Raw genomic sequence first — 16,403 nt, 5'->3', positions numbered from 1 at the left:
TTAAGAATTTAGGAAAGAGTGAAGCAACCTAAGTGTCCATAGACAGATGAATGGATAAAGAAATGTGGTACATATATACAATGTACAATGGAATATTACTCAGCCATAAAGAAAAATGAAATAATGCCATTTGCAGCCACATGAATGGACCTAGAGACTATCATACTAAGTGAAGCAAGCCAGAGAGGGAAAGAAAAATATCATATGATATCACTTATATGTGCCATCTAAGAAAAAGAGATACAAATCAACTTATTTATAAAATAGAAATAGACCCACAGACATAGAAAGCAAACTTACGGTTACCAAAGGGGATGCAGGGGATAAATTAGGAGTCTGGGATTAACATGTACACACTACTATATATAAAATAGATAGCAGCTTCCCTGGTGGCACAGTGGTTAGGAATCCGCCTGCCAATGCAGGGGACACAGGTTCGAGCCTTGGTATGGGAAGATCCCACATGCTGCGGAGCAACAAAACCCGTATGCCACAACTACTGAGCCTGCACTCTAGAACCTGCGAGCCACAACTACTGACCCCGCATGCCACAACTACTGAAGCCCGCGTGCCTACGGCCCGTGCTCTGCAACAAGAGAAGCCACTGCAATGAGAAGCCCATGCACCGCAATGAAGAGTAGCCCCCGCTCACCGCAGCTAGAGAAAGCCTGGGCGTAGCAACGAAGACCCAATGCAGCCAAAAATAAATAAATTTATTTTTAAAAATAAACAAAAATTTAAAAAAATAGGTAACCAACAAGGACCTACTGTACAGCACAGGGAGCTATACTCAATATTTTGTAATAACCTATAAGGGAAAAGAATCTGAAAAAATAGAGAGCTGAATCACTGTGCTGTACACCTGAAACTAACACAACATTGTAAATCAACTATACTTCAATTAAAAAAAAAGAATTTAGGAAGGAGTAAATATGGCCAACTGTCAGGTTAAGGAAAGAAATCCATGAAACTAGGTGGGAAAATTTATCTGAGAGGAAATTTTTTAAAGGAAGGTATTTAAGGCAATATAAAGGTTTATCTTGTTTACATTTAACATTTAATGGTTGGAAGGTTAAAGTTTGGGAACAAGAATTGCTGCTATTCTCCTAGAAGCAAATGATTATGTTTTAAAGAACTTTACCCTCTCACAGGTCTTTGAGGAGACCTGTCATAATGTCAAGTGCTGATCCTTTTCTTGAAAGGAGGCAAGAGACATAAGAATTAACTCTATAGAATGGCACTGTGTCACAGTGCTCTCAGGGCAGCTAAAAAGAAGGAAAGAGCAGACAGCAAGTCTGAAAAGGACAGAGGGGAAGGGGCATCCCAGATTTCAAGATAAGTTCCCTTGACAGAAAAACAGGATATAGACTCTGTGATGAGGGGACTTCAGGTCATTACCTCTATTACAGGCTGGGATCCTGCAGTTGATTCCTCTCTCTCTGTCTCTGTCTGTCTGTCTGTGTGTCTCTCTCTCTCTCTCTGTCTCTGTCTGTCTGTCTGTCTCTCTCTCTCTCTCTGTCTGTCTCTGTCTGTCTGTCTGTCTCTCTCTCTCTCTCTCCCCTTATGCCCTTCCTCCACCCAACCTCATCTTTTCTCTGCAGGAAGCAGGTAATTAACAAGCGCCCCTAAATGGAGGCCCCTGTCATCATTCCTTAATGTGTTTTCCAACTAAGTTAACAAGAATCTGGGGCTTTCTAAACCAGTTCAACATATGGGCCCAAAAAACAAAATTTACACTTACGGCTAGTGTCAATGGCTTTTTCACAGTTTAATGTGTTTTCTTCAATCTTGTGCTACTATTTAAAATAGCCAGTTCTACAGAAAACTGTCCCTCTGGAGAAAGTGCTGTGATTTCCAGTGTGAGAGGGCAACAGAGCACTTTAAGGCAATTGATCTCAAAGGGAGCAAAACACACCAGCACCCAAGAGGAAGAGCGGCCACAGGAGAGGCAGCCACCTGCCTTCCACAAAGCTGTTCTGGGTGGACACAGGGGAGAGCTTAGTTGAAAGAAAACATGAGGAGGAAAAGGAGTTCAGCATCAAAAAGCACCTAAGCACCGACTCGATACCAAATAGGAAGTTAAAATAATATCATTCCCAAGATGAAAGGAAGAGTTTTAGGTTGTCAGACCCAACTTCCATAACTTTAATTTTTTTCTGCAGTAGACTCTCTCAGCTCTGGGGGCATATTGGAATCACCTGGGGAGTTTTAAGCTTTAACTCTGATGTCTGCTCCCATGTCGAACCAATTAAAGAAGACTAAATGAGGGAAAGGGACAAGCACAGGGAGCTTTATTGGAACATCTCCACTGACAAGGAATTCACTACCTTCCATGGAAACCCGTTCCCTGTTGAGACCATTCTGATTTTTCAATGTTTCCCCTACGTTGAAGTTAAAGCCGCGTTTTGTACCATCCCTCAATTTGTCCTTGTTCTGCCCAGAAGCACCATGGAAATCTACCCAATACGTATATCAAATTCTGGAATGATACAAACCTGGAGAGCTGCTTTGATAGCACAATTGACAGGCTGAGGGCAAATTGAACAAAATGAAATCCAACAGGTATCCACAACCTTTTTTCCTTGGGGCTAAGAAAGTATAGCACAAGGAGAGGATGGGAGAGAAAGGGCGTTAGCAGCAGGAGTTCCGTGATAGATTTCTGGGGTAGGGAGGGAGGGCTGGGGGGCAGTAACTCCACCTGAGTCATCAGGGTGATGTGGCTGCCGAAACCCCTCGTGCTCTCCCAGGCTGCATCCATAGACATGAGATCTCCAGAAGAGGGTTAATCAGGAGACACACCCGTAGGAGAGAATAGGTGACCACGCTTCAAAAGCAATAGAGAAAAACAGAGAGAAATGAACCCAACAGTGAAAGATTTTTGAAGGTTCAAATAAAGAACTGGTAGGGGGAAGGCCGATGAAAAAGAAAGCATTAAAGTGAGGAAGAGGAAACTAGCATTTGAGTATGTACTCTGTGCCAGCTACCCTACATACATCACTTCAGATAATCATCAAGACAGCCTCTGATACATATAACTGATTCACTGTTATACAGCAGAAACTAACACAACATTGTAAAGCAATTAAACTCCAATAAAGATGTTAAAAAAAAAAAAAGACAGCCTCTGAAGTTACCTAATTAATGAGAAGATATTTACAGAGCCTCAAGGGATAAAACTAGAAAGAAGGGGTGGGTTTGGAGCTTTAAAAAAGACAGGTATCTTCAATTTTTTTGCTTTCCTTTTCTTTTTGGGTCTCCTTCAAAGACTGAGATGATTACATGCCTCAGTTGGTGGGACTCAGTTATTGGTCCACACAGACTCCTCTCTTATTTATTCATTAACTCCTTTGTCTCTTCACATGTATACTTGTAAATCCCCATGGCCCACCAGCATTTCTCTGCCTCTTTGTAAACAATGTATATTCTTTTATTTGCATACGTTCTTGTAAAATTTTGTGTGTATTCTGTAAATTTTCTTTTCCCATACTTCACCATTTTCCCCTACAGTTTGTACCTCTTTCTTGTTAATTTGCAATAGTTTTCAGATATCAGTCCCTTGTTGGCATTAGCACTTTATTTATCATGTCCGTTAACATTCTAATCTTTGTATCAACAATAACATTGCCCAGGTGTAATCGAAATCAACTTTTTTTTTAAAGATTTCACATTTGAGGATTTAGTTAATAAATCCTTCCCCACCTTAAGATCACAAAGAAATTGTACATTTTCTTCTAACAACTGTATAGTTTGAACTTTCACATTTAGGTCTTTCATTCTTCTGGAATCTGCCTTTGTATATGGTGTATAACAAGGTCAATCTTATTCTGCTCTGTATAATGTGCCTGTTCATCCAGCAGTATACTACACAATCCTTCCTTTCCCCATTGACTTGTGGTGCCACCTTGACGATACATTAATTTCCAATCAATATACAAATCACATTGAGCTCTCTATTCTGTTCCATTGATCGATCTGTCTGTCCTTGTATCAGTATCACACTGTTTTCATTACTATGGCTTTGTAGTATGTCTTAACATCCGCCAGGGAATGTTATTCCGTTTACTTTTCTTTTGCAAGATTGGCTTACTATGAAGAAGTTCGGGAGATCGGCTGTACAACATTCTGCTTATAGTTAGCAATACTGTACCGTACATTTGTTAGGAGCACAGATCTCATGTGTTTACAATTTTTAAAAAGATATTGGTTTACTATTTGTGGACTTTCATTATTCTGTATAAATGTTCAAGTAAAGGCTATCAAATTCATCAAAAAATCCAAATAGAATTTTTATCAGGATTGAATTGGAATTATAGATAATTTAGGGAAAATTGTCATCTTCATTATATTAGTCATTTCATCCAAGAGCATGAAATGTTTCTCCATTTATTCAGATCATCTTCTATGCCTTTTCTTTACATTTTAATTTTTTCCCCATAGAGCATGTGCATAGTCTTGGATAAATTAACTCCTAGATACAGTCTGTCTTGCAGAAATTCCTACATATGGACTGACAGACAAATGATATCAGTATAACAGAGAAGCCTCTGGTTAATATGGGATTTTCCCAACACCGTTCATATCCTGTGCTATCCAGCCACAGCAGCTGTATGCTAAACAGCTAACCCAGCTGCCTTTGGCTCCTCCAGTCAAGACCCTTCACTATCTTGGTCTGTCCTTCATCTGCTTCAGGTCCCCAGTGTGTGGTAGCCAGTACCTCCTTAGACCTCAGTCTTTAACCCTAGCACCACAGATAGATCAGAAGACCCTGTTTCTTCCCAGCCAGTTGTTTACCTTCCCAGTTGAGCGGTTCAAGCAGGTCCTGTTCTCAGGGAGTGCCCCAGGGAAGCAGATTTCAACTCAGACCAAGGAAGGGCTTTCTCACCCAGCTGCCCTAGGAGGGAGCGGTGCAGTCCCTTCTCTCTGCCTTGGTTTCCTCTAATCAAGAGGTCCTGGTGTGACATGGAGTCTCCACATACCAGCCGAGGTCTCCAATCCTGAGTACACAGAGCTCTCGTCTGCTGGGGAGGTTGAGGAAGAAGGGAGCGGGAAGAACCTGGCACCGTGGTGGCACATCTTTGGACTCAGTGGGCAAAGGCCAGGCTCCAAGGTCTGCCCGGTGCTGAGGGAGCCGCCCCTCCTGGCAGAGGGTGCGCTCATAGACACACTGTGAGGCTTAGTTCTTACTCTGGATCCATGAAATGAGGCAGGCAGTTTTTATTCTCTTCTGTTGTCTGGGATATCCAGTGTAGGTTAGAAAACAACTGTTTCTTGAAAGTTTCTTAGAATTTACCCGTAAAACAATCTAAGCTTGGGGTTCCAGGGAGGGGAAGTTGTTCAATGCCATTTCAATTTATTTCATATGTATGATTCTATTTCAGTTTTCTATATTTGTGCTAGTTGTGACATTTTATATTTTTCAAGGAATGTATCCACTTCATCTACATTTTGAGTTCACTCACATACAGTCATTCACAGTAGAGAAAAAGCCATAATTGGATAAGTAGAATGCAAACATTAGAAATTAGCCATGTAAATGAAGAGGTGCTTAATTGTGAGACTAAATGAAATGTCCAGCACAAGCTTCTATAACCATGGACCGAGAGTTGCAGCGTTGCACAGTTCAAATTCATCCTGGCTAGCTGCATTATGATGCCATCTAGTGGTTATTGTCCACTAGGGCTTCATTATAGATGGTAACAATGCTAGGACTCAGGTTAGCCAAAACTTCCAGGTCACTGGCAGAAATGCTAGGAATTTCCCAGTTCCCTGGTTGCCCATTGCTGCAGATTTGGCCTAAAGGGACTCCTTCTCCCTTTGAGGCCCCTTCAAAGATTGCTGTTGCCCCCCAACCCTACCCTCACACCCACAATATGGCCCTCCCAGAAAAGATAAAACCTTAAGCCCACAGCCATTTGAGAACACCGGCAGGATACATCATCAATCCTGATATATCAAGCTCATACTATTGTAAGATGTTTCTGTAATCTTTTATTATTCTTTTTAATATTCCTGTTGTATCTGTATTTATTTGACCATTCTCTTTCTGTATCATATTTAATTTTATCGACCTTCTTTTTCCTCGACACTTTTGTTAGAGTTTGTCAATCTCATTTATCTAGTCAAAGAAACAGCCTTTGATTTTGTTAATTTTTCTATTGCTTTATTGAGCTATAAAGGGTTTTTTTTATTAGTATATAATTCATATACCATCAAACTCATCCTTTTTCAAGTGTACAATTCACTGGTCTTTTAGTATATTTACAAGAATGTTCAACTATTATCACTATTTAATTTCAGAACATTTTTGTTACCCCAAGAGAGCACCCATATACATTAGTCATCACTTTCCATTTCCTTCTTTCGCTCACTGATCTGCTTTATGTCTCCATAAATTTCCTATCCTGGGTCAATCACATAAATGGAATCATGCAATATGTAGCCTTTTATGGCTGGCTTCTTTCACTCAGCGTAATGTTTTAAAGGTTCACCCACGTTGTAGCAGATATCAGTGCCTCTACCTTTTTATGGTGGAATATTATTCCATTGCATGCATATAGCATATTTTGTTCATCCATTCATGAGCTGATGGACATTTGAGTTTCTACTTTTGGGCTATTATGAATTATACTGCTACAAACATCACGTACAAGTTTTTGTGTGGACATATGTTCTCAGTTCTTCTGAGTCTATAACTAGGAGTCAAGTGGTTGGGTCATGTGATAAATCTATGTTTAACTATTTGAGGAACTGCCTAACTTTTCCACAGTGGCAACACCATTTTACATCCCCATCAGCAAAATGAATAAGGGTTTCAATTTCTCCACATCCTAGTGGCTATGAAGAGGTATCTCATTATGGTTTTGATTTGAGTTTTCCTAATGACAAATGACGTTGAGCATCTTTTCACATGCTTATTGGCATTTGTATATCTTCTTTGGATAATGGTCTATTCAAATTCTTTGCCCGTTTTTATTTGGGTTATTTGTCTCTTTATTGTTGATTTGTAAGAGTTACTTATATATTCTGGATACTGGACTTTTATCCACCTCCTTTGAACAATTTCTTTGGCCAAGATTTTATGAGTAAACTCAGGGAACAGCAGCATTGAGAGGAGGCAGTAAATGAGGAATCGTGCCAGTCAGCTTATGTATGTTTTTATCAACTGTTTATCCCATCAGGGCTCTGGCATTGCCTGGACTTTACCATCCCAGCACCGAAGATTTGGGTCTTCGATAAGATTTCTGCAATAAACCCCTATTTTTAGTCCAAGTTCTTGAGGATATTCCTGATCCGTCCGTACTTCATCTGTAAACTGGAGATATTATCCTTGAAGCTTCTTTTGAGGACTATATGATATAATGTATACAAACACTCGGCTTATAGTTGAAATAATAGATCCTCCTCCTCTCATTTTAATGTTTATTCCCACATTCTGCCTTCCAAAGTCTTAATCTCACATATTCTCACTGTTTAAATATAATGAAGGTTTTCTTCCCATACTGACTTTGTTTGGCCTGCCACGGGAAGAAGTACTTTTGCCTGGTTACATATACAAATATTATGTATGTATGTAGTTATCTATCGCCAGCCTTCTAGCATGACTTATGTCCCACAAAGTTAAAAAACAGCCCTAAGTTAAAAGTTAGCCTTCTTTTCTGATTGCATTTCTTTTTTTTTTTTTTTTTTGCGGTACGCAGGCCTCTCACTGCTGTGGCCTCTCCCGTTGCGGAGCACAGGCTCTGGACGCGCAGGCTCAGCGGCCATGGCTCACGGGCGCAGCCGCTCCGCGGCATGTGGGATCTTCCCGGACAGGGGCACGAACCCGTGCCCCCTGCATCGGCAGGCGGACTCTCAACCACTGCGCCACCAGGGAAGCCCTCTGATTGCATTTCTGAATATGGCCTGTGGCTTATCATTTATTTCCCATAGACATTGCTGAATGAACTTTTATCCTGAAGCTTCATTTGTTTAAAAGAATATTAACATAAAAGAATCCTCACTAGAGCTCCGAGGAAGGTATATTACTCCATTTTTTTCTAGACATCTAGTAGCAGAAAGCACATATTTTATTAAAAAGATTCAAAAGACTATTGTTTACAAAAATGACTCACAGAAACCTGATTCACAATTGATTTCTAAAACATATAATGGGAAGAATAAGTCATAGAGTGGACATATGAGGAACTGGGGAATCCTTTTTTAGTCAGTGTCTGATATACCCAATCTTCTAAAAATCTATCTCAGTCTTGACCATTCTGGGATAGTTTGATAGGGAAGCTATTCAGCCAAAAAGGATGCTCAATAAGGAATCGTTAGCTCAGCATATAATATCCACACAAGGGAAGGGGTAATTTTAGAAAATTAAGAGCCCCATATCTCAAAGGGAAGGCATTCCTAAGGTGATATTTTTACTTTTGTATATGGTTTCTCCTTTATGCATATAAGCGTTCTCATTTTCAAAAACCTTGGTTTGACTTGAGGTAAAATTCGGTTACTTTTAATTTTGTATCTTTTCCATAGCAGTGTAACTCTGTGGTCAAAAAATCTTATTCACCCTTCATATGAATGTGGCTGACTCTTTCTCTTTTCTTTCTCTTTTTTTTTAGTTTATGAATTTTATTTTTTTTATACAACTTTTTTTATTAGTTATCTATTTTATACATAGTGTATATATACCAATCCCAATCTCCCAATTCATCCCACCACCCCCTGAATGTGGCTAACTCTTCCTAACATTATTTGGAGGAAGGGTGAGAACACTATTACTATTCTGTCCACATGGTAGCCACCTAAATTCTGGTCACATTGACGAAAGAAAATATTCATAAAATTCCATATTCCAATTGGAATTCCTTATATTACCAAATGAACTGACCTTAACGTGAAGAACACATTACACATATAATGATTTGCAAGAGGGCCTTCATATTTAATCTTTATACCATTTGATTCTCATCACAAACATGCTATATAACTGATCCAAGGCTAAAAATGACTAAAACTCCCATGACTCTTCCTGCTGATGGTTTCTCTGAGGTGGTACAGAGTTAAAAATGTAATTTCTACAAATGAAAAATTGCCGTTACTGAAATTCAACAATTTCATGGTAATTATCCATCCATATTTCCTTTTTATATGCTTTCATTTGGATAAAATTTCATTTAATATCATCAAATAAGTTTTCTTTGGGGCACAGTGATTTTCATATTGTCAACTAATAACCAGTCAGGTGTGTCTTGGTGTTTCCCAGAATCACCCTTTATTCCTTTTCCTCTTTAAGTCAGTACTTTCCTTCTTAGCTTCAGGAATATTTTATTCTGAAGAGGCAAAATATCTCCAAGATTTTTAGGAAAAGAAATCTTTTTCTTAAATCTGTGGCCAACTTTAGCTGCCAAAACTCAACCTCCTGTTTACTCATTCACTACAGGAGAGCTTACAAACCAAGCTCTAATCTCACCAATTCACAAAGAGTTCTGGAAATCCCACATACCTACGGGTGGGATCCACTGAAAGGATGTAGACAGGTGGCTCTCCTACTTAAGCAGGCATCAGAATCACCTGGTAACTTGTTAAAACAAACTGCTGATTCAGTAGGTCTGATCTGGGCCCAAGAATTTGCATTTCTAGCAATTTCCTGGATGATGCTGATGCTGCTGATTCCATGACCATGATCTGAAAACCGCTGCATAAATCCCTGTGCATTAACCTCCAGTCTGGAAAGATACTGACTTTTCTCAACACACACCAACTTTAAGGTTAAAAAGATTAGAAAAACAGCTAAAACCCTCAAGAATTCGTTTGCAGCCCTCACCTACTCTAGAGATCCTGGATTCCATAATCACTTGCTAAAGTCACTGCTACTGATACTGTGGCCTTCTGGATTCTGGATCCTTTTCCCTTGCCAAGATTTTCAGAATTTTCCACATTCCCTCTGCTTCATTACTAGACCACTGTTGCCCTTGTCTCAGGATCACATTACTGTTACTGATCTTCTGATTCAGATAAAAGCCCAATGAAGGAAAAACTTGGCTCTTTTCTGAAGGCAGATGCAAACTGCTCACCAGGTCACGATTTCTCTAAAGCACTTTTAAGAGTTCAACATTTATTAGCAAGTCAGTAAGTCCCTCTTCATTTTAAAACCTCTCCATACTCAGAGGGAGGGGGCAGTCTGGTATTAGCTTCTCTTATTGCAAACACTTTAATAGCTTGTGAACAATTCTGAGAGGTAAAAACACGTCCTCAGTAGACTAACGACTGCAATAGAGACAGCATAAGGGCAGGAAAGGTGGGAATGTGGCTGGACTCACATCCCCTTACAGTCATCTTAATTTATTCCTCTGCATTCCAAGCCATTTACAATACACTTAAAACATAGCTTAGGCTCTATTAGAGTCCCTGGCACAAAGCAGGTTTCCACAAAGCACTGTTTTTTTGGTCATGGAGCAAAATCATGTACTGATTACCTTATGTCTAATACTGTATGTGAGATAGTTCAGGGAGCAGTCATGAGTAATCTTTATCAAAAAAAAAAAAAACACAAAAAACCCTTTCTGAATGATCTTCTCACAGCTAATACAATGATTTAAGACAATGCCAAAGCATATTAACAACTACAATTAATTTATGGTAAAAAGCAAGGATTTAAAAGTACCTTGTTAATACAAGGTAAAAACACACTGTATTAGATATCAGAGATCACCTGTTTCACTTGTGCAGCCCAGTCTCCATGTAACAGTGTCAGAGAGGAAAACTCAGTTGTTACAATATCCAAAATGATGCGGCCATCCTAGCACCTAAGTAGACAGAGAACACGTGTCAGCCATGCTTGCCATTGTCTGGTTTTAGCTCCCTAATTTACACTTGCCATCTCTGAACCTCTAAGACCTCTTCCCCTGTCACATTTGGAAAAAAGAAAACCTCATACTGTAGAGCAATGAAATTGATTTCCATTGGCCAAATATAACAGGAAGGCTTCTTGCTTCAAAAGCACACCTCGGGGTTTCCCTCAGGGTCTTCCGTACCTCAGGCACCAGAGGCCACGGAAGCAAGAAAGGCCTTTGTCAGTCCACACACAGACCAGAATGAGTCCGGAGCGGCCTCTTCCGCTTTCCAGGCACCGTCCTCACCACCTTCTTCCCCTCTCGTTAGGAGAAGCTCTCATTTCAATACTTAACACTTGTTGACTGATGAGACCTCAGGGTAAATGAATGCCAATGCTTCATCTCAACCAGGTGTTTGCTTTTATGTATCTTATGATGGATTAGAGATTGAAATGCTTTCTCCTCTTACGGGGATTTTAGCCATCAGCAAGTAGATGGAGTTTGTAGGGAGCACCTAAGAACCACTTTCTGGAAATGGAGGGGAATGTGATGGGTAGGAGGCAAGAGCCACAGGACAGCAGTGCCCCAGAAACACAGCCTCAGGGACTGGAGCCCTTCTTTCCCCAGCACGAATATCTCGTGCAGTCTCAGCCTGGATGCAGAGGCTTTCCTTTCCTTTCCCACCCTTTGACCCCACCCAGCCCTGCACCAAGTACTCAGATGCCAGCCTCCTAGGCTCACTTGGACACGTGGGGGTGCTTCTGGTTGTCACAAGGACTGCGGAGTAACCCTAGCATTTTCTAGACTTCCTTGCTCATCTTTTCAAACTGGGCAGAGGGGGTGGGGTTCACTCTATGTGTGCAGATCAAAGGCGGTAGCTTTGCATTATGGCGTGCACGCGTATGAAGGGGCTAATTTTATTTTCCTTCCAATGTTTGAGATATAATTGACATACAGCACTATCTAAGTTTAAGGTGTACAGCGTAAAGATTTGCCTCTTCTACATCATGAAATTATTACCACAATAAGTTTAGTGACAACCATCACCTCATATAGATACAAAATAAAAGAAAAAATTTTTTCCTTGTGATGAGAACTCTTAGGGTTTACTTTAACAACTTTCATATATAACATACAGCAGTGTTAATCATATGTATCATGTTGAACATTACATCCCTAGTACTTATTTATTTTATAACTGGAAGTTTGTACCTTGTTACCACCTTCAGATGCCCCCTCTCCCCACACCCCCACCTCTGGTAACCACAAATCTGATCTCTTTTTCTGTGAGTTTGTTTGGGTTTGCAGTATTATTGACCTACAACACTATGTTAGTTCCCATTACACAACACAGTGATTCAATAGTTCTATACATTCAACATGATCACCACAATAAGTCTAGTTGCCAACGGTCACCATACAAAGATATTACATTATTATTGACTATATTCCCCACATTGAACATTTCATACTTGGGACTCATTTATTTTGTAACTGGAAGCTCATACTTCTTAATCTCCTTCACCTATTTTTCTCATCCCCCTTCTTCCCTCCCCTCTGGCAACCACCCATTTGTTCTCTGTATCTATGATTCTGTTCCTGTTTTGCTATGTTTGTTCATTTGTTTTGTTTTTTAGCTTTCACATAAAGGGAAATCATACAGTATTTGTCTTTCTCTGTCTGACTTTTTTCACTTAGCATAATACCCTCTAGGTGCATCCATGTTGTCACAAATAGCAAGATTTCATTCTTTTTTATGGCTGAGTAATAGTCCATTGTGTATATATATATATATATATATACTACATATTCTTTATCCATTCATCTATTCATGGGCATTTAGGTTGCTTCCATAACTTGGCTATTGTATATAATGCTACAATGAACAGTGAAGTACGTACATCTCTTTGAACTAATTTTTCATTTTCTTTGAATAACTACCCAGAAGTGGAAATGCTGGATCATACAGTATTTTTATTTTTATTTTTCTGAGGAAACTCCATACTCTTTTCCATAGTGGCTGCACCAATTTCCATCCCCACCAACAGTGCACAAGGATTCACTTTTCTCCACATCCTCACCAACAGTTTTTGTTGTTTTTTTGATAGCCATTCTGGCAGGTGTGAGGTGGTGGTATCTCATTGTGGCTTTGATTTACATTTCCTTGGTGATTAGTGATGTTGAGCATCTTTTCATGTGTCTGTTGGCCATCTATTTGTCTTCTTTGGAAAAATTTCTATTCAGGTCCTCCCCCCTTTTTTAATTGGGTGGTTTGTTTTTTTGATATTGAATTGTATGAATTCTTTGTATATTTTGGATATTAACCCCTTATTGGATATATCGTTTGCAAATATCTTCTCCCACTCAATAGGCAGTCTTTTCATTTTGTTGATCGTTTCCTTCACTGTACAAAAGCTTTTTAGCTTGATGTAGTCCCATTTGTTTATTTCTGCTTTTGTTTCCCTGGCCTGAGGAGACATAGCCAAAGAAATATTGCTAAGACCAATGTCAAAGAACATACTACCTATGTTTTCTTCTAGGAGTTTTATGGTTTTAGGTCTTACATTTAAGTTTTTAATCGATTTTGAGTTTATTTTTGTATAAGGTGTGAGAAAGTAGTCCAGTTTTCCCAACGCCATTTATTGAAGAGGCTGTCTTTTTCCCCATTCTATCTTCTTGCCTCCTTTGTCACAGATTAATTGCCCATATAAGTGTGAGTTCATTTCTGGGCTCTCCATTCTGTTCCATTCATCTATGTGCCTGTGTTTGTGCCAGCGCAATACTGTTTTGATGACTAAAGCTTTGTAATTTAGCTTGAACTCAGGGAGCATGATACCTCTTGTTTTGTTCTTTTTTTCTTAAGACTGTTTTGGCTATTCAGGGTCTTTTGTGTTTCTAAACAAAATTTAGAATTATTTATTCCAGTCACATGAAAAATGCCAGTGGTGTTTTAATAGGGATTTCATCAAATCTGTAGATTACCTTGGATGGTATGGTCATTTTAACAATATTAATTCTTCCAATCCATGAGCTTTTTATCATGAAAATGTTCAAATATGCACAAAAAAATAGTATAATCAACTAGCATATCACTTCAGTCCTACATGATTCAGTGTGCATTTCTATAACGTAAGAACATTTTCTTACATAAGCACAACACCACTGCTACCCTTAATAAAATTCCTTGATATCATCTAACATCCAGTCCATATTCAATCCTGAACTGGAGAGGAATATTTTTATTTTGTATGGATAGCAGGAAAACTAATAATATAGAAAAAATGATTATAGTAATATGATTATAGATACTGAACAACTATCAAAGGGAAACGAAACTTTAAAACATTTGGTTTGTTTAGCTCTATTAAAACAATACTAATTAAGGCAATTTATTCAACTGCTTGATATTTATCCCCAGTGACAACAGATCATCATAACAATTATGCATGTCATTAAATGTGCCCAGGATTACAGCTGGAAACAAACAGAATGCACACAAGTAGTACAGAAATCTGCTTGCACCTTGAAAATTGTTTACTTCGAAAGAAATAGAATTGACCTGGATAATCTGCGTTCAGACCCAGGGAAGTGTAGTTGATACCAAGGGTACAAAAAAAATTTTGAACTTCATCAAACTCCTGACAACCTTCTCTCATTACCTTTGCAATGATACATTATACTCTTAGCTAGGCGAGAAAAATGCTGATATGAAACTACAGCACCAGTACAAAAATGCAATTGTTCTGGGACCTCTGAGGAAGAACTCTTTTCATAAGAAAATCTTGGAGCCTGGAAGACCAGTTTTGCACACTGTAGCTGTTTAATAACTCCTCTTCCTTCTCCTCCTCCCTATGCCCACCTCAGTTTGCAGGACTGCACAGGTGAGGGCTCAGAAAACCGACCTGGAGCAAATTCCTTCTCATGACACAGTTTGTCATTTGGAAAACACTGATGGTTACATCAAAAGGCTTTCTGCAATGTTACTGCACTACCTTCACAGCAAATTTGCACAGTCCTTTCTAAATCTAGATTTAAAAAGGATGTACTTATTTCAAAGGAAAAAGGATTAAACAGAAGGTGAGGGGGAAGCTCCAGGCACTTAAGTCTCCTTCCACTCTGGCAGTGAGTGTTTGCCATTAAGGCAGCCTCAGACCCTTGTTCTCATCCTCTCCAGGCCTTGTGTGCACTTGGTTCTTTGGACACAGAATCTAGTGAACTCAGGGACCCCAACTTACCCCAGTGGTCAACCAAGACTGTCTTAGAATCCTTCTGGCAAAAGTAACCTCAGAAATGTTGACCTCAACTCATTACTGAGGTTGTAAGCATAACTGGGCAGCTTTTGTTAAGTTCACATTAGCCACAGCCTTCTGCAAAAAGGGGAAGAAAGAAAGAGGGAGTGAGGGAGGGAGGAAAGGAGAGAGGGAAGGGAGGGCTGAGCTTGGAAATGGACTCTCTGAAACCAAAGTACTGGTGAACTTGTTAAAGATTTTTAAGTCTGACAGGCCAGCTTTCCCAAACCATGGCAGCTGTAAAGGGAATATAATTATACTTAGCAGAAGCCACCAGAATTTTGAAGTTACCCTAAATTTAAAGCTTCTGGGAGACTTAATTAAATTTAATGAAAACCATAGCTGCTCAACAAAGATGTTGTAGCTCCCACTTAGTTATTCCTGAGAAAATTAAGTAGCAATCATGAAAACATACCTCAGCTTTCACATTTAAGCCGCTAGGTAGTAATGCCCAAAGTCTATAAATAAGGCAATGCTCTCTTCTTTTCATTAGCTAGTACCATTGTCAAACTACTCATCTGTTCCTGTAAGAAAGAAAATCAGAACCAGAACAGAAGGAAAAAATAAGAGGAGAGGGCTTCCCTGGTGGCACAGTGGTTGAGAATCTGCCTGCCAACGCAGAGGACACGGGTTCGAGTCCTGGTCTGGGAAGATCCCACATGCCGCGGAGCAACTAGGACCGTGAGCCACAACTACTGAGCCTGCGCGTCTGGAGCCTGTGCTCCGCAGCAAGAGAGGCCGCGATAGTGAGAGGCCCGTGCACCGCGATGAAGAGTGGCCCCCACTTGCCGCAACCAGAGAAAGCCCACACACAGAAACGAAGACCCAACACAGCCAAAAATAAATAAATAAATAAATAAATAAATAAAATTTAAAGTAACAAGCAAAAAGCAAGCCCTTCCAAGTTCATTAAAGGAAATGTTTAAATAAAAAAAAAAAAGAGGTGAGAAAAAGGAAGTACAGGGAAGTTATCCTGAGTGTGATATAGGGTAATATTCTAGCCGACTTCAAACCCTTGAGCTCCTCCACCATCCCCACCACTCCCTCCTGTGGCATTTCTTTTGTTTTTTAAAAAATTGTATGTTGTCTGCCATTGCGGAATTAGTACTCAGTTAGTTCAGGTCAGGATGGATGTCTGTAAATCACAGCACCAGAATATGTGGCTCGTTATGCCCCCATGGTAATCTTAACCTGGACTATTTATATGTAGAAATAATCATGATCCTTTTGATGGATTTGAGCAACAGGATGGCAGAGATAGAGTGAAACCTGACCCCAGGCAGAAATTCTACTC

The 16,403-nt window shown here is 39.6% G+C and overlaps 1 protein-coding gene across 3 annotated transcripts in view; it reads right to left on the bottom strand.

Annotated features, from left to right (window-relative positions):
- The window catches only part of FAM170A (family with sequence similarity 170 member A), a 55,501-nt gene extending 39,577 nt beyond the window's left edge, over positions 1-15,924 (bottom strand). The window contains exons 1-4 of one of the 3 annotated variants that reach the window (XM_067731522.1): positions 15,525-15,924; positions 15,056-15,187; positions 10,700-10,793; positions 2,699-2,824 (exon numbers count right to left, since the gene is read on the bottom strand). The gene's annotated coding sequence lies outside the window, so the exon portion shown is untranslated. Of the gene's footprint in view, positions 1-2,698; positions 2,825-10,699; positions 10,794-15,055 lie in introns of all 3 variants that reach the window. The other 2 variants (XM_067731520.1, XM_067731521.1) reach the window with 2 other exon arrangements.
- Between the last annotated feature and the right edge of the window lie 479 nt (positions 15,925-16,403).

The sequence above is a fragment of the Pseudorca crassidens genome, chromosome 3 (genome assembly GCF_039906515.1).
Source record: "Pseudorca crassidens isolate mPseCra1 chromosome 3, mPseCra1.hap1, whole genome shotgun sequence".
NCBI lineage: Eukaryota > Metazoa > Chordata > Mammalia > Artiodactyla > Delphinidae > Pseudorca > Pseudorca crassidens.
The sequence above is the reverse complement of the archived record's forward strand: the minus strand, read 5'-3'. Positions and strand labels throughout refer to the sequence as shown.